This window comes from Cryptomeria japonica, chromosome 4 (genome assembly GCF_030272615.1).
Source record: "Cryptomeria japonica chromosome 4, Sugi_1.0, whole genome shotgun sequence".
NCBI classification, from domain to species: domain Eukaryota; kingdom Viridiplantae; phylum Streptophyta; class Pinopsida; order Cupressales; family Cupressaceae; genus Cryptomeria; species Cryptomeria japonica.
Window position 1 is genome coordinate 185,604,800 of NC_081408.1, and position 14,658 is coordinate 185,619,457.

Here is a 14,658-nt window from a genome sequence, read left to right on the forward strand (position 1 = left end):
GAACACCTACACTAGTGTAAGGGAGGGGGTTACAAATACTATGAAGCCATTACTTGATTCTTAAATAGAGAAGGAACCCATTGTGATTGTGATTAGGGAAAAGGAAATGGAAAAACCTTGAAGGAGTCTAATGAGGAGAGTTATGTCTTGTTATGAAACCCAAAGACAGGGAAGAATCTGATAAAATAGTACCTATTCCTGATGTAGTGAAAGGATTTCTAAATAAGTAAAAGGAAGTCAACACCAATGATTTACCCCCTACCCGCCCACCCTTAAGAGATGTTTGTCATTAAATAGACTTGATACCTAGTGCATCCTTTCCAAACAAGGCACCCTACAAGATGACATCAAATCAATATGCAGAGATATCTAGACAAGTCCATGAAATGTTGTACAAAGGACTCATCCAAAAGAGCCTTAGCCCTTGTGCTGTACTAGTAGTCTTAGCACCCAAGAAGAATGGGGAATGGAGGTTATGCATAGACAGTAGGTCTATAAACAAAATTACTATAAGATATAGGTTCCCGATCCCAAGAATAGAAGACCTATTGGATCAACTTGGTAATGCTTGTTATTTTTCCAAAATAGATCTCAAATCTGGTTAGCACCAAATCAGGATTAGACTAGGAGATGAAGGGAAGATTGTATTTAAGACCACTGATGACTTATATGAATGGCTTGTCATGCCATTTGGTTTGAGAAATGATCCAAGCACATTCATGAGGTTGATGAATGAAATTCTTAAGGACTTCAATGGTAAGTTTGTTGTCGTTTACCTTGATGATATTTTGATATTTAGTAGCAGTTTGGAAGAACATCTAAATCATTTGGAGTAGGTACTAAGGAAGCTTCATGAACACAAACTAATCATCAACCTAGACAAGTGCATCTTCATGCAGAAGGAAATCACTTTCTTGGGGTTTGTCATCTAAAAAGGAACTCTCAAAATTAATCCCACCAAAGTGGAGGCCATTGTTAGTTGGCCACAACCGAAGAATCCAGGTGATGTAAGAAGTTTTCATGGTCTTGCAACATTTTATAGAAAGTTTATTAAAAAATTCAGTCATATTTGTACTCCATTGCTAGATACCATAAAAGGTGGAAGGAAAACTAATTTTTTGTAAACAGATGCAACAAATGATGCCTTTAAATACTTGAAAAATAGAGGGCCCAATACCTTATTCTAACCTTACTTGATTTTGGTAAAGTGTCCACTATTGAGACAGATGCAAGCAACTTGGCCATAGGGGTTTTCCTAAGCCAAGAAACAAACCTATAGCTTTCTTTTCTAAAAAACTAAAGAAGGCCAAAAAGAGGTATTCCACCTATGACCTTGAGTTGTATGCAATGGTCCAAGCCCTGAAGAAATGGAGGCACTACCTACTGTAATACCCTAAAATTGGTCATCTAAACCATGGGCCCCTAATCTCGACAACATTACCAAGGTCTTAACCAAAGGCAATTAAAATAAATCTTGAGCACACAATTAATTTCTAAAATCATCAATGTCACATGGCAAATTTAATCAACCAATATTAATTAAAAAATTATTTAATTAATTAAATCATTCCAAGTAAATCATTTTAAACAATTATCTTATTTATTTTAATTAAATATCTTTTGCATATTTAATTAAATAAATCAATTTGCCATTAAATCATCAAAAACGAGGAATTGATTTGAAAAATAAATGAAAATTGCCATAAATCTTCTAAAAAGGAAACAAATCAAGAAAGAGGAATTGGAAATGATGAGCACAAATCTTCGAAAAAGGAAACAAATAAAAAAAGGAATTAATTGACCAAAAAAGAATTAAAAATTTGAGAAAAGAAATCAATTGGAGATAATCTTGAAAATCAAATTAAAATTTGATAAATAATCTCAAAGAAAGCAATTAAAACAATTAAATATTAAAATTGAATGAAATAGAGAATAAATCGGTTTTCTCTAATTTTATCTTAATTTTAGTTCAATTTCCTTTAAAACTAAGAAAAGCATCCAATCACATAAATTCACCTGGATTGTGCTTCCTCTTGGAAAATATTGAGCGCTCATCATCATTTGATCTCAGCCTTTGGTTTCTTTTTGAATTTTCTATAAATTCAAGCTCTCATCTTTCATTCAAAGATCCCAGAGAATATATTGTTATTATGTTGTTTTTTCTCTAGGTTCATTGAGAATTTGCATTGAGATATTGCATATTAGTTATTTCATATTGCTTAAATAATTTGGCTTAAATATTCATATATTTCTTAAATCATGTTAGATTAAATCTTGCAACTCATGCATTCATCTAGCTTAAATCTTGCATTCATTTAGCTCAATCTTATGCTCATATAGATTTAAAAATCTTCGTTTAGGTGTTGTCTAGTCACTGGATAGCTTAGCAATTTGAGAGAAATCTAAACTTGCATCTACTAATACATGAATATTTAAGCTAAATGATTTAAGCAATATGAAATAACTAATATGCAATATCTCAATGCAAATTCTCAATGAACCTAGAGAAAAAACAACATAATAACAATATATTGTCTAGGATCTTTGAATGAGAGATGAGAGCTTGAATTTATAGAAAATTCAAAAAGAAACCAAAGGCTGAGATCAAATGATGATGAGCGATCAATATTTTCCAAGAGGAAGCACAATCCAGGTGAATTGATGTGATTGGATGCTTTTCTCAGTTTTAAAGGAAATTGAACTAAAATTAAGATAAAATCAGAAAAAACCAATTCATTCTCTATTTCATTCAATTTTAATATTTAATTGTTTTAATTGCTTTCTTTGAGATTATTTATCAAATTTTAATTTGTTTTTCAAGATTATCTCCAATTGATTTCTTTTCTCAAATTTTTAATTTTTTTTTGGTCAATTAATTCCTTTTTTTATTTGTTTCCTTTTTTGAAGATTTGTGCTCATAATTTCCAATTCCTCTTTCTTGATTTGTTTCCTTTTTAGAAGATTTATGGCAATTTTAATTTATTTTTCAAATTAATTCCTCGTTTTTGTTGATTTAATGGCAAATTGAATTATTTAATTAAATATGCAAAAGATATTTAATTAAAATAAATAAGATAATTGTTTAAAATGATTGAATGATTTAATTAATTAAATAAAATTTTAATTAATATTGGTTGATTAAATTTGCCATGTGACATTTGATGATTAAAGAATTAATCGTGTGCTCAAGATTTATTTAATTGCCTTTGGTTAGGACCTTGGTGACGTTGTCAAGATTAGGGGCTCATGGTTTAGATGACCATTTTTAGGGTATTACAAAAACCACTTCTTGTGGCGCCTTGGGTAAGTACCATGATGAAAACCTAGCAAACAAGCATCATCTGTAATCCCCTCATCCCTTGGTACTCTACACTTGGTGGAAAGATTCATCCATGTAATCCTCCCATCCATTTGCATCATATCTAAGTCCATTCTCCTTTCCTATCTTTGATCTTGACTATCCTATCCATATCCTCCATCTCATATCCCTCATTCTATCAAAATAAATCCTCCATTCCTATCTTTTGCCTTGATCAGATAGAGGCAAAATAATGAATCATGCATGCATGCTTTGGAGCATTCGAGCCTTAATCACCTTAATCCTCTACCATCCATATCCATTACATATTATCCTTCAAAATAATACATCTTTATCCATCATCCTTGCATCCTTAATTCCGCTACCTCTAGTGTGGGGCATTGTACTCCTTTGTAGCATAGTCCTTGGGTCTCCATATCCTATACATATCCATCCACTCCATCCATTTGTCTCCTATCCAAACAATAACTCCCTCATTCCATTCATCGATCCTTTTACCAATCCTTGGCTCTCCCTTGTCATTGGCTCCATTCAATCAAATCCTATCCACCAATCCACCTGATCCTATCCAATTTCTAATCCATTCTTATATCATCCAATCATATTCTCCATCTCTTCCAAATCAAATCACATCCTATCCACCAATCCACCCCATCCTATCTAGTTTCTAATCCAATCCTATCTCATCCAATCATATTCTCCACCTCTTCCAATTTAATCAATAATCCCATCCCCAATCCAATCCTATTCAATCATCCATCCCCCTTTTCATCCTATGTAATCATTTATCCTTCTTCCAATCTTATCCAATCCATCAAACTAAGCTTTCCCTATCTACCTAAGTGTAAAGCGGAAAATCGCGATCGAACCCTAAGTGTTCCCCCCACCACTCCAAGGAGAGAGAAAGGAGGTCACTAGGATTGACGGTTTTCACTTAGGGGAGGCTTTACATTCAAAAGAGGGGTTGAAACCCACAAGATCCAATCCCACACAATGCAAGATTGGATTCTAAATGAGTTTCAAGGGTTATGACAGCAAGGCTACCCTCTTTTGTAAAGAATGTAGATAGATGGATTGAGCTAGGAATGCATGTAAAGTGAGAAAGATTTGCTTATAAACAGAGATAGGAATATAGGATGAAGCTGCGGCCCTGGAATTAGTAGTAAAATGTCGAGATGACGTTGTCCTGCAAATTTGAGCGAAAGTTGATGGGACGATGGCACCCGGCGTGCACACGGACCTCCAAAAAATCCGCGAAACGAAGGGGGATTTGTTCATCTCTGCACAAGGATTCCAGATCTTCAATTACAGCCGCGTACCTGCAACCTACACATAGAAAAGAGAGGAAGATTGGGGGGTTAGGGATTAGGGGTTTGCCCTTAGGTCAAACCCCGGTTTTGGAATTAACCAAGAAATGAGAATGCTGTAAATGTAAATGTTTGTAATGTAAACAAGTACTGATACCTTGTTGTAAGAATGTTTGTATTCTTACATGCGAAGGAGTAAATGTTGTTATATTTTGTATGTTGTATGTGATCTCCTCTTCAATGGTTGAATCCTTGTCTTGAATGCAACACTTAGCCTTGAATGGAGACTTAAAATGATCAATTGCTTGAAGGAATGCTTGAATGCTTGAATGCTTGAATATCGTTTCCACATCTTGTACACATATGTCCTTCCTCCTCAAATGGGAGAGGAAATGTAGTTTATATACTTGCCAATTAGGGTTGAAAGACTGATTTTTCCGACCTTGGGCCGACATAGCAACCTTATTTTCCAATTTGCAAACTTAAAGACCCGAGGCCCAAAAGAGACCGGGCCCAAAATAGGGCCAGGGACCAGGGCGCTGGGCACCCTAGTCCTGAAGGACCAGGGCGCTGAGCGCCATGGTCCCACCTCCAGGGACAGCAGGGTGCAAGGAGGATTAGGCCAGGGTGCTGAAAAATGCAGTTTTTGGATGTCATAAACAGGTTTTGGGGTCTCCATTTAGGTTCAGTCTTGCGTCGCCATTGTGAAGACCCAAATGCAGTCAAAATTGTAAGTGTCACAATTTTAAGATGCTACATTTAGCCCCCACTTTAGCGAGAGTATAAGCGTACGCCCATACTTCCAGTAAAGTACAAGGAAACAACATTGAAAGACTTTCACCACGTCAAGGAGGCAAGACACACCAAGCCCCCAGTGGACTAAGGATCTTACGACTTCGATTGACAAAGTAAAAGGGAAGATCACGAGGGAGAACCATGACTATCAGTAGTAAGGTTCCCTCACTATGAGTCATGCAAGAAAAATACCAAAAATTTTCAAGGCAAAGCTAAGTTCGCCAAGAAATTTTCAAGTATCCTGAAGGGATAGACGAGGTGTATGCCCCCCTACGTTAAAGCGATCGCACATGCCTCAATGGGGGTGATTGCTTTAAGGTAGTGATACACATAAGAAATGAGAAGGGAAAGGAGCACGTTATCACAAAGATTTAGCCCCCAAGTGTGAGATAAACCCAAGGATAATAGACACAAAACACAAAGCACGAGGTGACTTCGCTTTCCTTGGGGTCAGTATGTTGTATGATAATTCATGTATATCATATGTATGTATGCACAATTGTTCTTCATTCCCCAATCAAGGAAGGTCACCTAGAAGAAGGGAACACATGTGTCTTTTGAGTCAACATGAGAGAGACCAAAAGAGATCTCAATGCTTTGCATCATCCTCAGGTAGACAACACTAAGGACAACGAATAGAAGAATGAGAATAACACATAGAAGAAGTAACAATAGAGAGGAGGAGAGAGTCTGCTATGCTAATGAACTAGTCTAGCATGTCATCTACCCCCCGATCTTGCTGATCAATATTTCGGGAAGGCAGGGAACACGCTAGAGGAGGAACATCCAACACAGTAGATGGAGCTATCACAAGATCCAAACAAGGGCTATGTTCATGTTCCAAGCCACATTGTTCTTGTCTAGAAGCTAGGATAAGTGCTTTAGAAAATTCGTTAGATAAATGGTTATCAATATCAACAAATTTATATTCATTATCAGAATGAAAAGAAGTAACATTTTCATCATGAATAACATTTTTATCTATATCATCATCAAGATTTATAAAAATAGGATCTTTAACTCGCACAGGATCAAGACCATCATGCATCTTATGTTTAGGAGATTTTGGCTCAATTTCTGGCTGAGGAGAAAATGGAATAATGCTAGCTGAAGGTGTTTTTAGGGATTGCAAAGTTTGAGAAGCAGCTGCCTGAGCTCTAAGATGATGCTTTCATCGGCGTTCACGTGCAGAACGATTTCATCTAGTCTTAGTAGGAAGTTGAGAAGATTGAGGAGGAGGAATGTTCTCATCCTTATCAGTTGGGTGTTTAGGTTGTGATCTCTTAGGTTGGATAATAGGAGAAGAAGAAGGTCTCTTCTCTCTATAAGAAGAAGGAGGAGGAACTGCTCCATATAAAGGAAGAATATTTGGTTTAGGAAGGAGACCAAGTCCATCATGACGAGGAGGTATAAGTCTACCTTTAGAAAGTTTATTAGGCATAGACATAGTCACATCCATAGGGATGGGTTGGGAATCTTCTTGAGGAAAGACATTAGTTTTATCTTTCAAAGGAAGAACTTCCTTCTCAAGAATGATAGGAATATCAAGTTTGGGTGTTCTAGGTTCACTTAGAGATAGGATCATATCTTTTTTCCACTTTTGATAGGATTTGAAAAGATGATAACTTCGCGGTGGAAGAGATTGGAATTGTTTAGGCCACAAGTAATCAATAGGAACGCTAGAAGTTCTTTCAGCTAGTTTAAAGAGACTATGATTGACAGTAACAACTTCACCATTATGGGGAAATTTCAAACACTTGTGAATAGGAGAAGCAATAGCTTTCATGGAAGATAGCCAAGGATAGCCTAGCTTCACACGAAATTGTTCGGACGATGGAATAATAGCAAAGCTCACATCAAGGGCTTTGTTATGGACTTCAATAGGTAATGTAATAGAACCAATTGCAGGAGAAGAAAATGCATCAAATAATTTCACAACCACATTTGTTTCGTCATAGATCACTTGATTCAATTGTAAAGTAAAAAGAAATTCTTCAGTAATGATATTAACCATACAAGAAGGATCAATAAGCACTCCACGGCAAGGCGTATTCTTGACTTTTGCAACTATATATAAAGGACCATCAGGTGCCCTGATAGTTTCACTAGAATCAAAGGTGATGGAAGGTTCTTTAGGGATTTTTTGCTGCTCCACAAAGTTAATCACATTCAGAGTCATAGACACAAGATCATCAGGTGAGACAGAGGAATCATTAGTATCAATCGCATTAGAGGTATGAGAAGGTAATGGATCAGTAAAAATCTTAAGATTTTGGTTAGGAGGAGCTACAGATGTGTTGCCTTTATCATTCACACCAGAAACAGAGATAGTATTATTATCAATCAAATCTTGAATTTTACCCTTTAAAGCAAAACATTTTTCAGTATCATGCCCAAGTTGACGATGAAATTGAAAAAAAAAGTTTTGTTATCAAAATAGGGTGAATTAATCTTTGCAGGATCTATTTGCCTTATAGGAGGAAGAGTAAGCACATTTTGTTCCAATAACTTATTCATAATACTATGCAATGATTCATTCAAAGGAGTAAACTTTCTTTCTTTCTTGAAAAACTTAGAAATAGGAGGCACACCTGATGCTACATTCACATTGTTGTTGATGATGTTTTCATTGAATTTAATGGACTCTCTATTCAGTTTAAACTTCCCAAATGGTTGTTGACTACTATCACCCTTATCACTCAGAGCCATAGGATTTGCTTGTTCCATTTGACTCACAGTCAGTTGATAATTGTGAAGAGTTGCACACAACTGTTGGAAAGAAGTAAACTCAGAAAACAGAAGTTTTTCTCTAATATCTTTTTGTAAATTAGAAATAAAGATTCTTTGAATATCATTGTCAGGTACTAGAAAAGAAATTTGGGCATACAAATGCTTATATCTACCAATGAAATCAGTCACTTTTTCTTTAACACCTTGTTTACAATGCATTAAATCAATCAAAGTAACTTTAGGACTTATATTGTTTTGAAATTGTTGAATAAAAGAATTTGCAAGTTGTTGGAAAGAAGTAATAGAATAGGAAGGCAACGAGCAATACCATTGCAGAGCCTTGTCTCTTAATGTTCTAGTAAATAGTTTTGCAAGCAATCTTTGGTCATGAGCAAAATTGGTACATATTGTTTGAAAAGTCTTAACATGTGTTAGAGGATCACCTTTACCATTATAAAGCTCCAACTGTGGGAGTTCAACATGCTTAGGGGAATAGCTCGAACAATGTCAAGAGAAAGTGGGCTCGCCACATCAAATGTGGGCACACTAAACTTAGATTGATTCATAGAGGCAATTTGTTACTGTAAAGAAGAGACAGTTTGTGCAAGATTGTTAATGGTTGCTTCAGTCGAAGAATTCATATTAGACGTGTTAGATTGAGATGGAGGTATTATGTTATTGAAAGAAGGTATTGATTGAGAGTAAGGTGGTGGGACACTATGATAGTTAGTCATAGGAGATGATTGGAAAGGAGGAACACTACAAGGAGGAATGGAATGATTAAATGAATTGCCCCCTTGTGCCAGATTCATTTGCGGAGATGAAATAGGGACACTCATTGAAGGAATGAATGAAGAAGTCGGATTGAATGAAGGAAGAGGGTTGATTGAAGAAGAAGGATTGCCCCCATGACTGGTGATCATAGGTGGAATGTCTTGTATTGAAGTAGTCATTATGTTTGATGTGAAAGTAGGTATACTAGCAATAGGAGTTGTTAAAGGAATAGAATGATTAACTTGAGTAGGAGGTTGTGTATAACCCAAAGTTTTGGCACAACTCTTCATAGGCATCACATTCAAATCCACAATGTGTGCAATACTACGCAAAATATCAATTCCATTCTTATCATTTTGAACCATACGTTTTAGACCCTCAATTAAAGGAAGAGCTTGACTATCAGGGTATTCTTGAGACATCCATTGTCGAAAATCATCAAATTGGTTATCCAATTTCAAAAGTTGTTCTACAGAAACCTCATGGAGAGCTTCTTCATCATTAGGAGGATTAGAGGAATTACCCGTGTCCTCGTTAAAAAGGCTATTCAAATTAGGTTCCATCTCCTCAGTAATTAAACCTTGGAAAGACTTAATTCTAAGGCTTCGTCTAACGGGAATAGTGTAAGTAGGGCTTATTGTTGTAAAACTCATGCACTAGGGAGAGAGAGAAAATTTTGAATTTAAAGGTGGCAAATTTCAATAAAATCAGCCAATCTCCTAGATTTAAGCTGTTAAATGCAATCAGGACAATCTCCCGAAATTTCGGAAAAAATATCTGGGACCATGGCGAACGGAGTGCACACGGTCCTCGCAACTTTTTTTGAAATTTTCAAGGATGAAAGTTATGATGATTTTAAAGCTAACCTGAAAAAATTGAGTGATTTTACGATCTGTAGATAGGCCAAATTAAAGTTGCAATCTCAAAATTGAACCCTACCAAGATTGTCAAAAAATGCAAAATTTGAATTTTGAAAAAGAGGGGGAAACTGAAATTTTGAATTTTATGATTTTAGAGGGAATACCAAAAGCAATGCAAGTTTTGAATTTTAAAAGTTGACTCAATTTCACGCAAAATTCAATTTTGAAAGCAGAAATCAAAGTTGTTGCAATTAAACAGTTAATTTCAAAAGTCACAAATTGCAAGAATTCAGATAAAGCACTACAATTTCGAATGAATGCTAACACACTTTTTAGATTTAGGACAGTAAGAAACACAATTTTGACATGAATTTCAATTTCAGCAATTTTTGAATGATTATAAGCCTTAATCCAAGCAATCACTAGACCAACTTTGACTTTAATTTTGAAAGTGTTATAATTGATGAAATCAGCCAAAATTTTGGATTTTAGCAGAAAAATACAGTAAGATCTAGGTCCCGAAATTTCAAAAAAAATGTCGAGGACAATGGTGCTCGGGGTGCACACGGTCCTTGCAACTTTTTTTCAAAATTTTCATGGATGAGAGATATTATGATTTTGTTACGGAATCCAAAGTTACAGCCGATTTGGAGGTGTTTTGATCAATGAAATCATCGGTCAAAGGTTGAATCAAGAGAGCTTTAAAAATTAGGGTTTTAACACTTAACCAATTAATTTTCAAAATTAAAGTACAGATATGATTTGACAATTTGCAGTAGAAGGGTAGATCTGAAACAAGTATTAACAATTAAACATTTCACAAGCTCAATTACTAAACAAAATTTTTTAGGGTTTTTATGCAATTAACCTCTAAAATTTGCAAAAGATCAAACATGAAAATGTAATTAAGGAAGCAAATTTTCCAGATCTAACCATGAATAATCAGAAAGGATGTTCATGTTGGGTTCACCAAAATGTAAAGCGGAAAATCGCGATCGAACCCTAAGTGTTCCCCCCACCACTCCAAGGAGAGAGAAAGGAGGTCACTAGGGTTGACGGTTTTCACTTAGGGGAGGCTTTACATTCAAAAGAGGGGTTGAAACCCACAAGATCCAATCCCACACAATGCAAGATTGGATTCTAAATGAGTTTCAAGGGTTATGACAGCAAGGCTACCCTCTTTTGTAAAGAATGTAGATAGAAGGATTGAGCTAGGAATGCATGTAAAGTGAGAAAGATTCGCTTATAAACAGAGATAGGAATATAGGATGAAGCTGCGGACCTGGAATTAGCAGTAAAATGTCGAGATGATGCTGTCCTGCAAATTTGAGTGAAATTTGACGGGACGATGGTGCCCGACATGCACACGGTCCTCCGAAAAATCCGCGAAACGAAGGGGGATCTGTTCATCTCTGCACAAGGATTCTAGATCTTCAATTATAGCCGCATACCTGCAACCTACACATAGAAAAGAGAGGAAGATTGGGGGGTTAGGGATTAGGGGTTTGCCCTTAGGTCAAACCCCGGTTTTGGAATTAACCAAGAAATGAGAATGCTGTAAATGTAAATGTTTGTAATGTAATATAGTATTGATACCTTGTTGTAAGAATGTTTGTATTCTTACATGCGAAGGTGTAAATGTTGTTGTATGTTGTATGTTGTATGTGACCTCCTCTTCAATGGTTGAATCCTTATCTTGAATGCAACACTTAGCCTTGAATGGAGACTTAAAATGATCAATTGCTTGAAGGAATGCTTGAATGCTTGAATGCTTGAATATCATTTTCGCGTCTTGTACACGTATGTCCTTCCTCCTCAAATGGGAGAGGAAATGTAGTTTATATACTTGCCAATTAGGGTTGAAAGACTGATTTTTCTGACCTTGGGCCGACATAGCAACCTTATTTTCCAATTTGCAAACTTAAAGACCCAAGGCCCAAAAGAGACCGGGCCCAAAATAGGGCCAGGGACCAGGGCGCTGGGCGCCCTAGTCCTGAAGGACTAGGGCACTAGGCACCATGGTCCCACCTCGAGGGACAATAGGGTGCAAGGAGGATCAGGCCAGGGTGCTGAAAAATGCAGTTTTTGGATGTCATAAATAGGTTTCGGGGTCTCCATTCAGGTTCAGTGTTGTGTCACCATCGTGAAGACCCAAATGCAGTCGAAATTGCAAGTGTCACAATTTTAGGACACTACACTAAGCTTGCACTAACTTGTGCCTAATTCAAGCACAGAGCCATACTTTGCTAATCAAATCCAAGCAACAATCCTCTCATCTACAGACCTTGTACATCCAGCTTGTCTTTTGTCCATCCATCAATATATCCACACCCTGCCCATCGAGATGAATCCTTCCCATATCTAGCAGTTCATCCAAATATATCACTTTCCCATTGGGATGCATGCTTCCCTAGTCCGCCAGTTTATCCAAATCCATGTCCTACTCTTGGCAAGAGATGTCAGTTGGTAATGTACATGTTGTTGGCATGCTTGAGCTTTTTCTTTTATTTCCATCTTGTGTCCCAGGACTATACTTATTCAGGGCTGCCTTGATCATCCTATATCTTGGTATGTCTTGGCTCGTGTATAATGGGGCATAGTTTTCAAGGCATGGTGTGTTTGAAGGTCTTCCTTTAACGAACCGACAACCCTGCATTAGTGTTTATCAACACTTGCATGATCATGTGCAAGGTATTCCTATTTGACTGAGTGTCAGTCCACACCTCGGATCTTCATATCATCTTGGTTCTTATAATCAATGGTGAAGATTATCCATGGCATTATCCTCATCATCCACTTCATCAAGCTCAATCCAAAGGGGAAGGTAAAATAGAAAGGTAAAAATGATCTCTTGATGTTTTAGTGTTTTCATGCTTATTTCATTATGTTATTGATCATTTGACCTTTCATCCCATTTTCCCCTCTTTAGGTGGCAACAACATATAGGATGAAGTGAGAACAAGGGCAGTAGGATCAACAATAATAGGAGTAGGTGCACAAACAACAAAGGAAGGGACGAACACCATTGGTTCACTCGTAGCTCTCAAAGAGGTCTCACTTTCATAGGCCATCATCTGTCAATGATGCTTATGCTCATGCTCTCACTAATTATAGTGTAAATGGGGTCTAGCAATGATAGGCCGAGGAAGATCAACAACATCATGCTCCATGGGAAAGGTCTCCTAAGTTAGAATCAACAAAGGAGTGCTCAAATGATGAAGCTTGAGGTACAACTAATACAAGTCTCATATTCACAACCATGGGTGCCCTTCCTCATTTTTCTCTAGGAGTAGTCTAAGGAATAGGAGGCACCCTCAAAGGTTGTGATGTGTGAGCCAATGGAGATGAGAAAACTCAAGGTGTACACCTACCCTTATCATATTGAGTAGGATGAGGATTTTATTTAACAATGGGAAGCTCGAAGGTAGGGCAGGACAAACTATAGCAACATGGAGGCATTTTTCTTATTTGTATCAGGTATAGACATAGGAACAAAAGGAACCACTGGACGTTGTGTGGTACTAGGATAGTGAGTACGTCTTCCCTAAGTAATAAGTTTAACCTCAGGCCTCAATGATGAAGGGGCAGGAGATACAACCCACTCCAACATAGGAATGAATGGAGTGGAAATCAACGTAGGAGGTAAAGAGACTGCAGGCTAGGATGATATATAGGCTAACTCTCCTATCTTATACTTATAAAATGCCTTATAAAATATGTTTCCACAAAGAAGCATAGGCTCAATCAGAGTAGGCCATAAATGGTCTAATGTAAAACCCCCACAGGCAATCAACGGTTGAAATCTAGTATCCTAAACCATATGCACAATGCCTTCGTGAGGAAACTTCAATCATTTATGTACAACTAAAGGGACTACTTTCATGGTGATACGGCAAGGAATAACTATCTTAGAATAGGTCTAATTTAGGAATAACCACAAAAGTAGTTGAAACCACTTTGGGTCCCTTAAGGACCGTCAAATTGGTATTGCCAAGAGGTGGGACAGAAAGCCTGTCATGTGTATAGACAAAGGAATGACATTCATCATATCTGACCCTATACTATCCATTAATGAATAAGGCCTCCTCTGTAATAATATCGACTTGGCATGAAGGATCTACCATTACACATGTGATAGTGTGATTATTTATCTTGGCCGAGATGTACAATGAGGTAGGCTCCCCACTATAAGGAATATCTAGAGGTGTAAAAGATACATCTTTATTTTTCACCCTCTAGCTAGGGGGCGAGATAAGAGTGATAGTGACCATGTTTAAAAATTGGCCACCACCTAACTCAGAGTCTGATGATGCAAAAATGAAAAAGAGGTAAAATAATGAGAAAAAGATATAGGAGATGAAACAAGTCCAAAGATATGAAAAATCAATTTCATGTCGGGTTCACCAAAATGTAGAGGGGACTAAGTGAACCGCTCCGATAGGAAATTGACCACCTATCAGGGACTCCCTAATTAACTTCTCCACTCGAGATGTGGTACAATCTAGGACTGTTAGGTACCCCTTAGATGACACTGAACGTGTCATAGAAGCTCTCTAATGCAACCGAGTGACACTCTATCTGAGGATGCACACGTGGGTCTAAGACGATAGTGCAACACAATGGTGTCTTTTACAAACATAGTCACATAGTCTCTATAGATAACAACCTATTACATAAACGTACTTAGATAATAAAAATTAAGTAAAATAACAATGTGGAAAGTAAATACAACTATTTATTAAGTAATGAGGAGGAAAGAAGGAAGAAGTTTTATTTCACAACCGGTCCATGCTTGAATTCCCCAAGTAGCTTCCCAAATCTACTTGGAAACTTGCACAAAAGGTGAACAAGGATGAAAATATTGTGGCTATGT